The sequence below is a fragment of the Rhodnius prolixus genome, unplaced genomic scaffold (genome assembly GCF_049639745.1).
Source record: "Rhodnius prolixus isolate KJV_2025 unplaced genomic scaffold, Rpr scaffold_2, whole genome shotgun sequence".
Lineage (NCBI taxonomy): Eukaryota > Metazoa > Arthropoda > Insecta > Hemiptera > Reduviidae > Rhodnius > Rhodnius prolixus.
Genome location: NW_027411592.1, coordinates 36,247,552 through 36,259,652, shown reverse-complemented (window position 1 = coordinate 36,259,652; position 12,101 = coordinate 36,247,552). Strand labels below are relative to the sequence as shown.

Genomic DNA, 12,101 nt, shown 5'->3' with positions numbered 1-12,101 from the left:
GGTACGTTCAGACCTTATTTGTCTGTTTACCCACAATAAAAATTTGCCATCAGTACTCAGTATCAGTTATTAAGCAATAGCTTTCTTTGAATTAAATATTATTCAACGTAAGATCCAAAAGTAGTCTATTTATAATATTTTGGGTAGAGATCAGAGATATGAAGAATGTTCAGGAACATCCTACTCGTGCTTTAAGATTACAATCTTGACTAAAAAAAAAAAAAATGCTGAATGGAATTTAAGAACCGATCAATGTTCTTAAAATGAGTACGCCATTTGATCTTTTGAATTTCTAATTCATTCAAATGAATCTACTCGATAGATGCTGATCAGATAAGTAATCATGCTTTCTTTTAAATCTTTTTTTTGTTTATTCTAATAAGAATACCATTTGCAAATGTTTATCTTCTGTAAAGGACAAAGTTAGCTTTAAATAAAAGGAGTTATTTTTATCTACGTACAATAAAAATAAACTAAGAGCTTTTCTTTAAATTAAATTAAAGACCATAATAATTTAAGATGAATCTGGAGCCTGATACTAAATTTAATTAATTTTAGAAATTGGTCTTATTAATATGTTCAAACCTTATTCTTACGACATAAAGGTGAACTGATATGGTAGTTATCATTTATAGCTGAAAATGGTTATTTTAAATAAAGCTTCTAAATATAGACTTATAAAATTGGAACAGGTATTTTATTTATTTTTTCACGCGCGTTATTTACACAATGTTTTTAATATTTATTTTCAAGTTGCTAAATAACTATTTGAATATTAAATAATTCATTATAACAAAAAAGAAAATTAGTTGCAGTTGAAGACTTAAAGGGAAAAAATTTATTACTTTCAGCTATTGAATATAAAAGTCAAAAATTACAATAAATAAATTATTCACATTGAATAAATAACCAATTAAATATAATCTATTAACTTACGCTAGTAAAGGTGGGGGCTAGAAAACAATATTTGTTAAATTACGATAAATAGACGATATTTTTTGTTTTGTTTTAAAGGGGTATATAACACAAATTCATCAACGATACGACACAATAGATGGTCGGACACAGACTGTCTACCGCCCTGGACGGAGAGGGCCTTGGAGGGTAAATAGGGCAGAGAGCGCAGGCGTTTACTGCCTAGCGTCCTCTGCCTAAACTAAACTGTATTTGGGAAGAACAATGTGTGTGAACAGTAGGGCAAGAAAATAAGGGATATAAGAGAAATCCTATACTTTCTGCTGCATCAAATTAAATCGTACCTAGTAGGTCTCGATTTATAGCTAAGTGGCTGATAGGTTGAAGGGCTTGTTGCCTTGTGCTTGTTGATGGTCGGCCGGCTGGTGTATGTCATTGTATTGCCAATTCTTTTCGCAGTTTCTATTATTTATTTATTTATAATTGAGGCACTTGAATGTCAGTGGTCATTTGCATCTAGAAGTGTTTGCAGTGCACTTCCAGACTTCAGATAGTATTGCTTCGTTACAGAATAGTGAGGTAAGAGGTTCAAGAAGACAGAAAAACTTAGAGCAAGCAGGACTCGAATAAGGATCTCTGTAAGGGAATCCAAGGCACAAACCACTAATCTTATTTATTCTGAGGACTTGGCGCCCAATACAAATTTAAGTTCTCTACTCTACCGTTCTCTGAACTATAATTACTTCTTAAAGACAATCAAGTTCATCACCGGAAAGAGAGTTGTAAAGCTCTTAGGAAGAAAAATTCTAAGACAGGCTCGAATCCAGGATCTCCATCTGAGCTATTACTCCATTTCTTTTTTGTTATGATTATTATAATTTTTTAGTTTTTCTTAACTAGATTGGTATTTAAGTTTTAAATTCTTACAAATTCATATTCTCCAAATTTCCTAATGAAATTCATGAATTTAAACACTAAAGAGAGATGGCTATTATGTTAAATCCACAAAAGAATGTCTGACCAACGCAATCTGTTGTTTAAATGATTGTGTGATGATAAGTAAGAGTTTGGCTGTGGGTACGCTAAACCCAAGCAGTAGCATAAATGAATTTTGCACGACTAATAAATAAGTTTCTATTTATCTCAAATACGAGATGTGGCTATTAAATAACGAGACTGATGCTGCTACAGTAGAACTATGCACGCGCCAAATCTTAACGACCGACAGCTGTGCAGCGTAAAGCCTTCTCTTTCGATTGCAGCGTCTCACGTGTTTGTAGAGAAATCTGTCTGACCGGAACCGTCGTTTGTGTAAGAGGTTTTAGTTTCGTTTTACCGAAAACATGATACTGCACATGTAGTAGAGCAACGAATTGTCGTGAAATTTCACATGATACTTGGTAAAACCGCTACTGAAACTTATCTTTTATTACAAGAAGTTTATGGCGATGAATGTTTATCACGTGCGCGAGTTTTTGAGTGGTTCAAGTGTTTCCAAGATGGCCGAGAAGACGTCGGAGATGATGACCGCCCGGGTCGCCCTTCCACGTCCAAAACGGATGAAAATATCAATTATAATTAATCAACATTACTACCGTGAGGTGCTTGCTCAACTCCGTGAAAGAGTAAGGAAAAACGACCCGATTTGTGGAAGAACAAGTCATAGATTCTCCATCAAGACTACGCGCCGTCTCACACTGCATTGTCTATCAAGACGTTTCTAGCCAAGTACAACATCCCAGTTTTAGGCCATCCGCCTTATTCGCCTGACCTGGCTCTGATTGGAGTAAATTGCTTTAGATTCTGTTTGGAGTAAATTGCTTTAGAACAGTAAACTAAACGAGGCGCCACGGTAGCCAAGCTGTTAGAGGAGAGACCTGTATAGCTAATATGTATTGTGGTACTGGGTTCGATTCCCGGTCTTAGGCCTTGGATTTTATTAAATGGTTAATAAAAGAAATTTACAGTAAAGTTTGCTACTCGCCTCCGTCCACGCCACCTAATAAACTAAACCAGGAAATTAAGATAGAATGTAGCCCAAAAAAATTATTTAAATCTTACGACACGAAGAAAATCCCAACGCTGACTTCACTTTTAGCGAATTGCCTTTAGACAGAGAAAACCATCTGTCGTGAAAATTTTCATTCTTCTAGGCTGGCGCCTCCGTCACCTGCTTACATATGGCTTGCACGTGCTGAATGAGTATATTATTTTGTAATATTTATACATTTATGTTATTAGTTCAGGACGAAAATAAAATAAATAAATCACCCTTTAATGCTGCAAGAATGACAAGAGCAAGAGCGTCAACCTGCCCTTCACAAATTTCACATTGTGACATCGTTTTGTTAAAAAAACAATGTCTGTTATAACCTTACGGAAATGTGTCAATTATTGTCTGAATTAAAACGAAAATTATTAAGATATTCGTTAATTATTAATACTTTAGTTTAAATTAATTTTTGAAAGTTATAGTAAAAAAAGAACTTGAAAATGGAAATATCTAACTTTAATATTGTTGATATTAAAAACATGTGTTATCTGTTTTTATTCACACCAAGTGTTCTACTTTTATACTTACATTTTTCGATACTTTTGTTATACAAACAATGCTATTGTTGCCAAGCTGATCAAGCGTAAAACGAATCAATAACCTAAATGTCCGTGAAGAATATTCCTTCCGTAACAAAGCGATATATGTAAATGTATGTCGGTTCTGAAACACTTTTAACGGCTCTCTACTATTGTCAAGTTTTCTTCAAATACTTAAAAACTGTATAAATTCTGGGTAAATTTCAAGGAAAATTGAATCATTTTTAACGTCTGACTTATTTAATGGTTAATAAAAGGAATTTACAGTAAAGTATGTTTGCCAGTCGCCAAATCTTAATATTAACTAACAATTGCAGAAACAGAAGAATTTCAGAGAATTTAGAAGACAGAAAGTGAAATCGGGTGAACATAAATTTGCCAAATGGGTTTCTTATTTTTAAATAGTTTCTTTAAAAAAAAATAAAACCGTTCTACTGTTTCAGTAAACTGGAAAGCTCTCAGAATAAGAATTGAACAACCGGCTTCTTTGAGTCCTTTTTTTCAAGAAAATTCATTGTAAGAAAGGACTAGATTATTTCTTGAGACCATAATCATACATGTGTTTGAGGGCAACTCTGTTCGGTTCCTGAGTGCCTCGTTACAGGAAATATGTTTGAACTTGGTCGCAGTTAATTGGAGAATGAATATTAAAAAGAAACGTTGGATACAATAAAATTTGGCCAAAATTCGTTTCTAATTTCTATTTTTGAATTTTATTTTAATTGAGAACCATCGTGATATTGGAGGCGATAACATGTGGAATAGTTTACAAGTTCAGACCAAAAGTACTCATCAGCAAAGGACTCCATTTAATTTCAATTGATTATCCGTGATTAACTGAAAACAAGTTTAAGGTGAAGTAGTCCTTCAAAGTTGTAGTCAATCGACATTCCTTTTTCACCTTGGAAGACACAAAGACTTTGGTTAAAGAAAACCAAGAAAACGAAACTCAAAACTTTCTTATTTAAACAAACCCTGCAAAGTGGCTAAGTTTCACCATCATCATAATTAAGTTATACTATTTTGCAGAACTCTTCGAAGGTTATTGGAGTTAAAATACAAGGAAACCAACATTTCTTAGCTATTTACCAACAAGACATTCTTTTCTACGACACATCTACAAATTGGACATTAAAAGTAATGCCGTTCAGCCATATTCTTTAAATCTTAAATAGTATTATTTAGTTCTCTAGCTCAATTACTGAAATTATCTCTTGTTCTTTAGTTGTGCTAATGCCAGTTTGTTTAATTTAAAGAGCGTCAACATCTGAGGTTATTGGCGCCTGGAGCTTATTTTAGTGCACTGCCACACTCCGGACTTTGTTCTCTCTTAACAGACAACACTGCCCATTACCGGATGGTGATCCGTAAGAAGCTCCTACGATGAGAAAACCTAAAGGGCAGCTATTGGATTCGAACCCATGAACTCCGCGTTGGAACCCAACATTCTCTACCACTACTCCCTTCCCAATGCCAGTTATGAAATCTATACAAATTCAATCTCTCGTTTTTCTACTAGCCCTCTATATTAGGCTACCACTCTTTAATTTACCACTCGATACTTTACTTATCGATTGGAATGGTCCACAACACATGTACCTACCAACTCTACACTGTTACTTCACATCTCTTATAATAATAACCCTGTATAATAATTATCACAAATTTACTTAAATTATTTAAGAGTTTATCAAAATTAAACATTTGGCGTAAACACAAGGACGATTTTCTCTTACATTTCGGCGAATGAATTGCTAAAACAACAAAATTTAATCGACAAAGTGACAGTTATGCTAAACCAGGTTTAATTTTGCAATTTTACTTGCATTTAAATCACTGTTAACATTATAAAGACAAAGTGACCGCAAATTATTCTGATTCAGTATTTCTAAATTTTAAGAATTAAGTTATACTTTTGTATGCAAACAAAGTTATTGTTGCCAAAACTGATCAATCATTTAAAGAATCAATAATGTAAAGGACGTAAACTCAACACCGTGAAAAATATTCCATCTGTAAAAAGGCTTTCCTATGTAATCCGTATGAATCCATAAATAGAAAAGAAATGTAAATCATCTAATTACTTGATGTAAATTGAGAGCTTTTTTTTTTAGATTTTAGAGAGATGAATGAATGCAAAATATTTGTATAAATCAATAAAGTAAGAGTGGGAAGAATGGTTATTTAACCATTTCAATTAAATGAAATAGGGTTAAAAATGTAAAAATTTACACACAATCTAGCATAATAAAATGTAAATTTTTACGCACTTTAAAAAGTTTGTAGAATCTATTGGTTTAGTACAGAATTCTCAAAGGTGATGAAAGAATTGCCGCGATTTTAAAACAACCTATTATGTAGAAGTAGTTATTGGTGCGATTAGAGAGGAAATGGACTCTTTTTATTGGAATGCACGTGTAAGAAAGCATTTCCGCCCTAGCTAATATTTTTCCTCAAAAAATAAATAAAAAGATAACATGAAATGAAGTTAGAAACAGTTATCATCGTAACACTATGAGCAAATAGAATAAAATGATAATTTCTAATGAAAATATATGGACCATTTATTTTGAAAGTGGTGTAAGGCCATTTTCTGTTATTTTGAGAAAATTAAAGGTTAACATATCTGTTAATTATAAAATTTAGACAAATTATATGAAATCTGGCAAAATAGAAGTAATATTTTTAATTTTAGACGCTAATTACATTGTTAAAATTACAAGATATTGATAGTATTTAATATAAAACAAATGTAAAATAGCAGGCTACTGATCGGCAACCATCTGCTAAGCCGCCTACCTCTGTCAATTGGACTTACACCACTTTCATAATCAATGATTATGCAATTTCATTTACCGACCAATTTTAAATTCTACATGGGAATTTTTTAAGAAATTAAACACGGACTAGTTATACATAAAAAATTAACATAAAATTAAGCATGAATTACGAGATATTTTTTTCAAAAATGGACTTACACCACTTTCAAAATAAACGGTCCATATCAATTAGTAAGCACTAAATAATAAAACACAAAATTGCACAAATGGTAACGATATTATTAATTTATAAAAACAGCAAAGACTAAATTAACCAAACTTTCTTTGCTTTTAGTGTCAACTAAATTGATTATCCATATCAATTATTATCCATTTTTGTTTGTATTTCTGTAGAAAGAAATAAATCGCATTGTCCTAAATAGATTTGCTTTAAATATAATTTAGTAATCTAATTGTAAACACCACATCGATCTTGTTACCAACGGGAATAATGAATTCATGTCGGAAGGACCTCCGCATACTAACCATATAATAGAATAGAAATGCTTTATTAACAAAAAAAAATATAACATATAAATAAACAAAATAATAAACTTCGAAGCAAACTGGCTTGGTGCTTAACACCGTCAGCCAGAGTTGTCATCCATTGTGTACTGCAGTATTTAAAACAAATCTAAACAAAATAAATAAAACTTCTAGAATTAAATAATCAATCAAATCTCTTTAATAAAATAAATACCTATGAAAATAAAATAGAGTAAAAGAAATATTTATATACATATACAATAATAATAGTGAATACAATAATAATAATGTATGTTATAATAATAGTGAGATATCTGAGATATCTTTTTCAATTTTCTCTTTGTGTCCAATAGTTGAACTCCTGCACAAATAGGCTTCGATATTTATAGTCATATGTATGAAAATTAATTACACAGGTCTACAAAATGAAACTTTTTGAGAGCTGTTTTACTTCTGAAAAGTGATTATACACAATTGAGTACAGCCATTTTCAAAAATAACCCCCCTTTTCCCCTATCACATCAGGTTTTTTTACAAATCGAGAATGAAAAATTCAATGTTAATTACAAAAAATACACATTTCTTTTCAAATATTAATACAGTTTTGATTAAAATGCTGATTGTATTACCTACTTGGAAATGCACAATGTTGATTCACTAGAATGTTATTTAATCAATAATAACGTTTTCGTTTGCCTTCCAGTGATATTTTCTTGGAAATTCTCTTATGACCTGCTGCAGAGTCTTCTCTTTGAAGCGTCCAGCGGTAATCCGCTATCATTGATATACTCCATCGTCCTTGGTACCGTCGTTCCATCTCCCGGATGTCCTGATGGAAGCGTTCACCTTGTTCCTCGCTCAACGCCCCCAGATTCTCAAGAAATACATCCAAATGCGAAAATAGAAAGTGCACCTTATTAAGACTCATGTTGCATCCGAGAATTCTGAATTTCTCAAGCATTGTGGCTACTAATTTTGCGTAGTAAGGATCTTTGGTGTTTCCTAAAAACTTATTGATTACATCTATAAAGGCTTTCCAGGCTCCTCAAGTCAACTTCGTTACAATATTAAAAATAAAAGATAGTGTGAAGTATGCAATAACACTACTAAGACTGAAAAATTAAGAACTATGACTAAAAAAAATGGTATCTGATAGAAGTAAACGGGTATCATACTTGGTATCAGGACATGCATATTACTTCAAAATGACTCAAAAACTCAAAACAGCAAAATCACTGTAGACCTGTGTTATGTGTTCCATTCTGCAGCATTCAATAGATTTATCACTTCATTCAGTGTTAGAAACTTCTCTACCAAACTACTCATACGTGCATACTCCCAAATAGTGATAAATATCCTCCATTTCATTACAATTACTTATAAAGAGAACATAAAAGAGAACATAAAGAGCGACCCATGTAGCGATTTACGGAGCTAGATGTGCGGTGGAACCCTATGTGCCCCCTCTAAGACAGTGTAGAAATTGTCTGAGATTCCGGCATTCTGAAGATCAGTGTCGTAGTCGAGCTAGGTGTGAAAACTGTGCGGGAGATCACCGCTCGGGGGAATGTCAGGTAGACAAATTAGATTCCCTGGTGTGTGTACACTGCAACGGCAATCACAAAGCCACTAGCAGAGACTGCCCAGTCAGAGTTATGCAAAATAACTCTGATAAAGAGAAGGTAAAGGGAAGGAAATATTCTGAGGTAGTTACAGCAAATAGATTCGAACTTCTCAGAGAAATAGATCAATTTCCGGAAATAGAAACGAGCAACGCGACCATGTCTACATATAGAAGACCAAAAACACTGAAAAATACGTCGCATAAGAATAAAATAAATTTGCTAGTGAAAGAGAAAAGTAAAAGTAACGAAAGTAAAGAACAAATTGAACAAAAAATAATAGAAGGCCGTAACAAAGAGACGGACCGGTCAACAGATCACATTATTAAACAAAATGAAAACAATAAGCCCGGACAAATAAACAGAATACAAAATAAACCTAGAAATAAAGAATACATAGAACACCTGCGGCAACTAATTTACAGAATACAAAATGAAACCTTTTTAAATTCAAACTCGATGTTTCAGGAAATAGGCAGTACTTTAGAAAACATACTTAAAGAATATAGCCAATCTGTAACAACCCAAGATACACGATCAGAAACACACCATTACAAAGATAAAGTAAAAGAGACAATGGATTTAGATGATCGCTCATCTGAGTCCAGTACATTCTAAGAATTCTCTCTCTCTCTCTCTCTCAAAAAAAAAAAAAAATTCAATTTCATTTCTCACTCTCTCTCACAAAATAAATAAGTAAATAAATAAATTAAACAAATAAATAAATAAACTAAATAAGTGAATAAATTAAATAAATAAAAAGAAGTAAACTATGGAAAGAAAATGCAGTAAAATTATTACAAGACATCATAAAAACCAGCGGAAATACAAAATTACGTCAGGTCAAGGATCTTACAATGTAGCGGAAGCTTTACATAATATTCCCAACCTGGAGGAATATCTAAACGCTAAATTGAATCTCAACGAGAAATCAAAGCATAAATTTCATAAAATTCAACCAATACAACTAACACTAAAAACACAACAATCACTAGACAGTATTAGAGTTCCGTCGAATGTAGAAGTTGGACGACAATGTTTGCTCTCTAGTCCAAACTCTAATACTAAGAGCATCCTCATTCAATACTCCGTGTTCACCAATTATATAAATTGTAGAGTCAAAAGAAATTTATTAAGAAGCCAAAACGGGGACGACATCTTTATAGTTATTAGCATTCAAAAGTGCATATCCGGTGCTGAGTACATACATGGGGGATATATATATGTAACTATATGTATGTGGGTGTGTATGTATGTATGGGTGTGTGGATGGATGTATATTTATGAATGTGTGTATGTATGTATGCGAACTTCTCGGAATATTATAGTTAACCTAATTAGAAAACCGTAAATAATATGAATATATTTCAAATCAACGTAAGATCGGTTTACGCTAATAGAGATGCTCTAGAAACATACATAAAAATTAACAAAATAGATGTAGCTCTGTTATCTGAAACATGGCTAAATCCCTCGCGTAAGTTGAACATAACGGGCTATAGCTGTGTTAGATCTGATAGGTCAGATGGGTATGGAGGCACGGCCATCCTAGTTAATAACTCACTCATATATGAAGAAATACCTGTTAGTCCTCAATTCAACAATGACATCAGTCAAATCTGCGCAATTACTACTGTAATCAGGAATAGGAGAATAAATATAGTTTCGTTATATTGCCGTCCAAACCACTCTTTAACCCTAAATTTTTGGTCCTCTCTTCTGGATGCCTTTGATTCCTCGCCATTGCTTCTGTGTGGCGATTTTAATGCGCATCACCGGAGCTATGGCTGTTCATTCGAAGACAATGAAGGTAAAAATATAATTGAACTTGTGCAGGAGTATAATATGTGTATTTTAAATGACGGTACCCCTACCATTATACCTAAACCTTCCTCTTCTTCAATTTCGGCGGTAGATCTGTCCATATGTTCCGCAGCTCTGGCAGCGGAATGCTTATGGAGTGTTGTCAGCGAACCATTGGGATCGGATCATTTAGGTTTATCGATCAAGATCGGTGCGTATAACTCATACACTCAGCCTGGGGTTATCAGACGCTCAAAATGGAAATTACATAAAGCGGACTGGGACAAGTACAGTAATTTAGTTGACCAGCAGCTGGGAGGGGTAGATACAGGTCAAGACCCCACGGAGGAGTATAGCAAATTCGTGAATGCAATGAACTATGCTGCAGCCAAGTCAATCCCGAAATATACATTGTATGCAGGGAACAAGAAGACGGTTCCTCGACCTTGGTGGGATGACGACTGTTCTAAAGCTCGATTAGATAATATTGAGGCCTTTAACAAATATAAAAATCAATCTTCTCTGACCGCTTTTATCCGCAGTAGACAGGCTACCGCCAAGTGTCGGTGGATGTACAAAAACAAAAAGAGAGAAAAGTGGAGGCAATTTTGTGGCGAATTTAACTCTAGCACCCCTCTTAAAACAATTTGGGAAAGAATAAAAATTCTGAAATCTGGGTATAAGAAAAGAGCTGTTTCAGCTAAGCTGGACTGGGCGAACGACCTTCTGCACGCACTGACTCCAGATTACGCTCCACAAAACCTTAGAGTACAACCACTTGCGACTACAGTACACAGACTAGAGGAACCTTTTGACATTATAGAATTTAACCATGCCCTCAAAACCAATAAAAACACATCCCCAGGAGTGGATGGCATTCACTACCCCATGATAAATAAACTGACAGATAACAGTAAAGCAATGTTATTAGACATATATAACAAAATTTGGACCAATAGCATTAATATCAAGGACTGGAACGCTCATCTCATTGTACCCATCCTAAAACCAGGAAAAGACCCAAATGACGCGCTATCTTACCGCCCTATAGCACTGACATCTACTCTTGGGAAGACATTCGAACGTCTCCTTAAAGCAAGACTGGAATGGTGGATTGAATCGGAGGGACTTCTCCCAAATTGTCAGAGTGGATTCAGAAGAGGCCACAACACCTTAGATGCAATTACATCATTCTACAATGATGTACTCACTAGCAACTCTAACAACAACTATCTTCTTGCAATAAGCGTTGATCTGTCTAATGCCTACAATAATGTGAATATCAACATTCTAACAAATAAAATGCAAGAGATTGGCACCCCACGAAGATTGCTGTTAAATATAGTGAACTCCCTTTACGAAAGAGCAATGATGGTGGAGGTGAATGGAAAGCGACTGGGACCGCGCCTCTCGGGTACTGGGTTACCTCAGGGGGCGGTGCTCAGCCCTCTCCTCTTTAATATCTATACAGCCAGTCTAAGACGGGTATTGGACCCCGAGGTGCGCATCCAACAGTTCGCTGATGACTTTATGTTATACTGCGAGGCGAAAAAAGCGGAAGAAGCGTTGGCAGCAATAGATTCAGCCATGGAACAATTCTCGAATTGGTGCGATCAACATGGGTTCACTATAAACGCTGAAAAGACCAAGGCAATTATGTTCACGAGACACAGGAAGTACGTTGTGCCTAGAAGAATCAAGGCAGGAAAACTCAGAATTGAGCTGGTTAACTGCGTGAAATGGCTGGGGATGCTCTTGGATTGCAAACTTCTTTGGAGAACCCATATAAACAATCTAGTGGGCAAGTGTGAAGCAGCTCTCAATGTCATAAGGTGCATCACTCATCTGAATTATGGAGCTGATA

The 12,101-nt window shown here is 34.4% G+C and overlaps 1 protein-coding gene across 1 annotated transcript in view; it reads right to left on the bottom strand.

The window, feature by feature from the left end:
• LOC141449560 (larval cuticle protein A3A-like) overlaps nt 1–1,090 on the bottom strand; it is a 684,900-nt gene extending 683,810 nt beyond the window's left edge. Inside the window, exon 1 of the mRNA XM_074119108.1 lies at nt 937–1,090. The gene's annotated coding sequence lies outside the window, so the exon portion shown is untranslated. The remainder of the gene's footprint in view (nt 1–936) is intronic.
• Nucleotides 1,091–12,101: the final 11,011 nt, after the last annotated feature.